General features: G+C 30.9%; 1 protein-coding gene across 1 annotated transcript in view; it reads right to left on the reverse strand.

Annotated features, from left to right (window-relative positions):
- LOC124419097 overlaps positions 1 to 7,280 on the reverse strand; it is a 361,713-nt gene that overhangs the window by 204,722 nt on the left and 149,711 nt on the right. The gene's annotated exons all lie outside the window — the stretch shown is intronic.

Consider the following 7,280-nt stretch of genomic DNA (forward strand, 5'->3'; position numbering starts at 1 on the left):
CACTTTTATGTTTTCACTCAAAATATTGCTTTTTGGTAGGAAAAAGTAGTGATCACAGATTGAGCTTGTTTTTGCTGTATCTCTTATAGTTTTCGAGAAAAACGCACTTTTATGTTTTGAGTCAAAATGTAGATTTTTGGTAGGAAAAAGTAGTGATCACAGATTGAGCTTGTTTTTGCTGTATCTCTTATAGTTCTCGAGAAAAACGCACTTTTATTTTTTCACTCAAAATATCGATATTTGGGACACTACTTTTTCCTACCAAAAAGCAATATTTTGAGTGAAAACATAAAAGTGTGATTACTACTTTTTCCTTCCAAATATCGATATTTTGAGTGAAAACATAAAAGTGCGATTTTCTCGAAAACTATAATAGATACAGCAAAAACAAGCTCAATCTGTGATCTCTACTTTTTCCTACCAAAATCAAGCTCAATCTGTGATCATTACTTTTTCCTACCAAATATCTATATTTTGAGTGAAAACATAAAAGTGCGTTTTTCCCGAAAACTACAAGAGATGCAGCAAAAACAAGCTCAATCTGTGATCACTACTTTTTCCTACCAAAAATCTACATTTTGAGTCAAAACATAAAAGTCCGTTTTTCTCGAAAACTATAAGAGATACAGCAAATACAAGCTCAACCTGTGATCACTACTTTTTCCTACCAAATATCTATATTTTGAGTGAAAACACAAAAGTGCGTTTTTCTCGAAAACTATAAGAGATACAGCAAAAACAAGCTCAATCTGTGATCACTACTTTTTCCTACCAAAAATCTACATTTTGAGTCAAAACATAAAAGTCCGTTTTTCCCGAAAACTATAAGAGATACAGCAAAAACAAGCTCAATCTGTGATCACTACATTTTCCTACCAAATATCGATATTTTGAGTGAAAACATAAAAGTGCGTTTTTCTCGAGAACTATAAGAGATACAGCAAAAACAAGCTCAATCTGTGATCACTACTTTTTCCTACCAAAAATCTATATTTTGAGTGAAAACATAAAAGTGCGTTTTTCTCGAAAACTATAAGAGATACAGCAAAAACAAGCTCAATCTGTGATCACTACATTTTCCTGCGAAAAAGCAATGTTTGGAGTGAAAACACAAAAGTGCGTTTTTCTCGAAAACTATAAGAGATACAGCAAAAACAAGCTCAATCTGTGATCACTACTTTTTCCTACCAAAATCGATATTTTGAGTCAAAACATAAAAGTCCGTTTTTCTCGAAAACTATAAGAGATACAGCAAAAACAAGCATAATCTGTGATTACTACTTTTTCCTACCAAATATCGATATTTTGAGTGAAAACATAAAAGTGCGTTTTTCTCGAGAACTATAAGAGATACAGCAAAAACAAGCTCAATCTGTGATCACTACTTTTTCCTACCAAAAATCTACATTTTGAGTCAAAACATAAAAGTCCGTTTTTCCCGAAAACTATAAGAGATACAAAGAAAACAAGCTTAATCTGTGATCACTACTTTTTCCTACCAAATATCGATATTTTGAGTAAAAACATAAAATGCGTTTTTCTCGAAAACTATAAGAGATACAGCAAAAACAAGCTCAATCTGTGATCACTACTTTTTCCTACCAAAAAGCAATATTTTGAGTGAAAACATAAAAGTCCGTTTTTCTCGAAAACTATAAGAGATACAGCAAAAACAAGCTCAACCTGTGATCACTGCTTTTTCCTACCAAATATCTGTATTTTGAGTGACAACATAAAAGTGCGTTTTTCTCGAAAACTATAAGAGATACAGCAAAAACATGCTCAATCTGTGATCACTACTTTTTCCTACCAAAATCGATATTTTGAGTCAAAACATAAAAGTCCGTTTTTCTCGAAAACTATAAGAGATACAGCAAAAACAAGCTTAATCTGTGATCACTACTTTTTCCTACCAAATATCGATATTTTGATTGAAAACATAAAAGTGCGTTTTTCTCGAGAACTATAAGAGATACAGCAAAAACAAGCTCAATCTGTGATCACTACTTTTTCCTACCAAATATCTATATTTTGAGTGAAAACATAAAAGTGCGTTTTTCCCGAAAACTACAAGAGATGCAGCAAAAACAAGCTTAATTTGTGATCACTACTTTTTCCTACCAAAATCGATATTTTGAGTCAAAACATAAAAGTCCGTTTTTCTCGAAAACTATAAGAGATACAGCAAAAACAAGCTCAATCTGTGATCACTACTTCTTCCTACCAAAATCGATATTTTGAGTCAAAACATAAAAGTCCGTTTTTCTCGAAAACTATAATAGATACAGCAAAAACAAGCTCAATCTGTGATCTCTACTTTTTCCTACCAAAATCAAGCTCAATCTGTGGTCATTACTTTTTCCTACCAAATATCGATATTTTGAGTGAAAACATAAAAGTGCGTTTTTCTCGAAAACTATAAGAGATACAGCAAAAACAAGCTCAATCTGTGATCACTACATTTTCCTACCGAAATCGATATTTTGAGTCAAAACATAAAAGTCCGTTTTTCTCCAAAACTACAAGAGATGCAGCAAAAACGAGCTTAATTTGTGATCACTAATTTTTCCTACCAAAATCGATATTTTGAGTCAAAACATAAAAGTCCGTTTTTCTCGAAAACTATAAGAGATACAGCAAAAACAAGCTCAATCTGTGATCACTACTTTTTCCTACCAAAATCGATATTTTGAGTGAAAACATAAAAGTCCGTTTTCCTCGAAAACTATAAGAGATACAGCAAAAACAAGCTTAATCTTTGATCACTACTTTTTCCTACCAAATATCGATATTTTGAGTAAAAACATAAAATGCGTTTTTCTCGAAAACTATAAGAGATACAGCAAAAACAAGCTCAATCTGTGATCACTACTTTTTCCTACCAAAAAGCAATATTTTGAGTGAAAACATAAAAGTCCGTTTTTCTCGAAAACTATAAGAGATACAGCAAAAACAAGCTTAATCTGTGATCACTACTTTTTCCTACCAAATATCGATATTTTGAGTGAAAACATAAAAGTGCGTTTTTCTCGAGAACTATAAGAGATACAGCAAAAACAGGCTCAATCTGTGATCACTACTTTTTCCTACCAAAAATCTACATTTTGAGTGAAAACATAAAAGTCCGTTTTTCTCGAAAACTATAAGAGATACAGCAAAAACAAGCTCAATCTGTGATCACTACTTTTTCCTACCAAAAAGCAATATTTTGAGTCAAAACATAAAAGTCCGTTTTTCTCGAAAACTATAAGAGATACAGCAAAAACAAGCTCAATCTGTGATCACTACTTTTTCCTACCAAAAATCTACATTTTGAGTGAAAACATAAAGGTCCGTTTTTCTCGAAAACTATAAAAGATACAGCAAAAACAAGCTCAATCTGTGATCACTACTTTTTCCTACCAAAAAGCAATATTTTGAGTCAAAACATAAAAGTCCGTTTTTCCCGAAAACTATAAGAGATACAGCAAAAACAAGCTCAATCTGTGATCACTACATTTTCCTACCAAAAAGCAATATTTTGAGTGAAAACATAAAAGTGCGTTTTTCTCGAAAACTATAAGAGCTACAGCAAAAAGAAGCTCAATCTGTGATCACTACTTTTTCCTATCAAAAAGCAATATTTTAAGTGAAAACATAAAAGTGCGTTTTTCTCGAAAACTATAAGAGATACAGCAAAAACAAGCTCAATCTGTGATCACTACTTTTTCCTACCAAAAAGCAATATTTTGAGTGAAAACATAAAAGTGCGTTTTTCTCGAAAACTATAAGAGCTACAGCAAAAACAAGCTCAATCTGTGATCACTACTTTTTCCTATCAAAAAGCAATATTTTGAGTGAACACATAAAAGTCCGTTTTTCTCGAAAACTATAAGAGATACAGCAAAAACAAGCTCAATCTGTGATCACTAATTTTTCCTACCAAAATCGATATTTTGAGTCAAAACATAAAAGTCCGTTTTTCTCGAAAACTCTAAGAGATACAGCAAAAACAAGCTCAATCTGTGATCACTACTTTTTCCTACCAAAAAGCAATATTTTGAGTGAAAACATAAAAGTGCGTTTTTCTCGAAAACTATAAGAGATACAGCAAAAACATGCTCAATCTGTGATCACTACTTTTTCCTACCAAAATCGATATTTTGAGTCAAAACATAAAAGTCCGTTTTTCTGGAAAACTATAAGAGATACAGCAACAACACGCTCAATCTGTGATCACTACTTTTTCCTACCAAAATCGATATTTTGAGTCAAAACATAAAAGTCCGTTTTTCTTGAAAACTATAAGAGATTCAGCAAAAAGAAGCTCAATCTGTGATCACTACTTTTTCCACCCAAAAATCGATATTTTTAGTCAAAACATAAAAGTGCGTTTTTCTCGAGAACTATAAGAGATACAACAAAAACAAGCTCAATCTGTGATCACTACTTTTTCCTACCAAAAATCTACATTTTGAGTCAAAACATAAAAGTCCGTTTTTCTCGAAAACTAAAAGAGATACAGCAAAAACATGCTCAATCTGTGATCACTACTTTTTCCTACCAAAAATCTATATTTTGACTGAAAACATAAAAGTGCGTTTTTCTCGAGAACTATAAGAGATACAACAAAAGCAAGATCAATCCGTGATCACTACTTTTTCCTACCAAAAATCTATATTTTGAGTTAAAACATAAAATCGGTTTTTTCTCGAAAACTATAAGAGATACAGCAAAAATAAGCTCAATCTGTGATCACTACTTTTTCCTACCAAAATCGATATTTTGAGTCAAAACATAAAAGTCCGTTTTTCTCGAAAACTACAAGAGATGCAGCAAAAACATGCTCAATCTGTGATCACTACTTTTTCCTACAAAAATCTATATTTTGAGTGAAAACATAAAAGTGCGTTTTTCTCGAGAACTATAAGAGATACAGCAAAGCAATATTTTGAGATAACAAAAAGCAATATTTTGAGTGAAAACATAAAAATGTGATTACTACTTTTTCCTTCCAAATATCGATATTTTGAGTAAAAACATAAAAGTGCGTTTTTCTCGAAAACTATAAGAGATACAACAAAAACAAGCTCAATCTGTGATCACTACTTTTTCCTACCAAAAAGCAATATTTTGAGTGAAAACATAAAAGTGCGTTTTTCTCGAAAACTATAAGAGATACAACAAAAACAAGCTCAATCTGTGATCACTACTTTTTCCTAACAAAAAGCAATGTTTTGTGTGATAACAATAAGGTCCGTTTTTCTCGAAAACTATAAGAGATAGAGCAATAACAAGCACAGTCAGTAATCACTACTTTTTCCTAACAAAAAGCAATGTTTTATATGATAACATAAAGGTCCGTTTTTCTCGAAAACTATAAGAGATACAGCAAAAACAAGCTCAATCTGTGATCACTACTTTTTCCTACCAAAAATCTATATTTTGAGTGAAAACATAAAAGTCCGTTTTTCTCGAAAACTATAAGAGATACAGCAAAAACTAGCTCAATATGTGATCATTACTTTTTCCTACAAAAATCGATATTTTGAGTAAAAACATAAAAGTCCGTTTTTCTTGAAAACTATAGGAGATACAGAAAAAACAAGCTTAATCTATGATCATTACGTTTTCCTACCAAAAATCTATATTTTGAGTGATAATATAAAAATCCGTTTTTCTCGAAAACTATAAGAGACACAGCAAAAACAAGCTCAATCTGTTGTCACTATTTTTTCACCAAAAATTGATATTTTGAGTCAAAACATAAAAGTCCGTTTTTCTCGAAAACTATAAGAGATACAACAAAAACAAGCTCAATCTCTTGTCATTACTTTTTCATACCAAAAATCGATATTTTGAGTCTTTTTTAATCGAAATCTATAAGATATACACGAAAACAAACTCAATCTGTGATCATTACTTTTTCCTACCAAAAATCAATATTTTGAGTCAAAACATAAAAATGCGTTTTTCTTGAAAGCTATAAGAGATTTAGCAAAAAAAAGCTCAATCGGAGATCACTACTTTTTCCTACCAAAAATAGATGTTTTGAGTCAAAACATAAAAGTGCGTTTTTCTCGGAAACTATAAGAGATACGGCAAAAGCAAGCGCAATCTGTGATCACTACTTTTCCTACCAAAAATCAATATTTTGAGTGACAACATAAAAGTCTGTTTTTTGCTCGATAGCTATAAGAGATACAGCAAAAACAAGCTCAATCTGTGATCACTACTTTTTCCTACCAAAAATCGATATTTTGAGTCAAAACATAAAAGTGTTTTTTTCTCGAAAACTATAAGAGATACAGCAAAAACAAACTCAATCTGTGATCACTTCTTTCTCGTACCAAAAATCGATATTTTGAGTAAAAACATAAAAGTCCGTTTTTCTCGGAAACTATAAGAGATACAGCAAAAACAAGCTTAATCTGTGAGCACTACTTTTTTCTACCAAAAATCGATATTTTGAGTCCGTTTTTCTCGAAAACTATAAGAGATACCTTTAATCTATATTTTGAGTCAAAACATAAGAATTAGTTTATATTTAAAATTATAAGAGATACAGCAAAAACAAGTTCAATCTGTGATCACTATTATTTTCTATCTGAACGAGTTGTTTGAATTAGAAAGAAATGTTTGGACTTAATAGAGAAAATTATTAAGTTCTTGATAAACAACAAAACTAATGATTACTTTAATTAAATTATAAATTTAACACTAATTAGGGGAAAAACTGAATTAACTAAAAACGCCCCATTGAGACCTCACTTAAGCTTTTCGACTTCGGTACATTTAGTTTGCCCTCATAGACCATTTCATGGTGTTAACATGAAAATTTTAATAAATTATAAAAAATTTTCTTTGGCATAATTAAAATTTAATTAAAAGTGAAGTTAATTACTAATACACACATAATAATTTAATCGACAACGCATTTATTACTCAACAACATTATATTTATAAGGAACGACTAGGGAAAAGCTAATAAAGCAAACAGTTTATAAGTTATGGCCAACGTATGTAGATATATTGTATAAATGTTGATGTTCCAACAATATGTTAGCAACAATTTAATATGTTAACTAAGCATAAATTTGTTAGTAATAGAATAGGAAATGTGGTCTATGTTGTGGAGCGTCTGGAAGATGCAAACGACCGCCTTTAAATATTATGGTTACGCTAAAACTGACTCCAGTTACGCATGCAATCATGAGTTGCATACGTTTACTATTTATTATACACATCAATTAAATTATGATTGTTAACCTTTTAAGGGGGAAGAGGGGAAGATTTTAAAA

This window comes from Lucilia cuprina, chromosome 3 (assembly GCF_022045245.1).
Source record: "Lucilia cuprina isolate Lc7/37 chromosome 3, ASM2204524v1, whole genome shotgun sequence".
Classification (NCBI taxonomy): domain Eukaryota; kingdom Metazoa; phylum Arthropoda; class Insecta; order Diptera; family Calliphoridae; genus Lucilia; species Lucilia cuprina.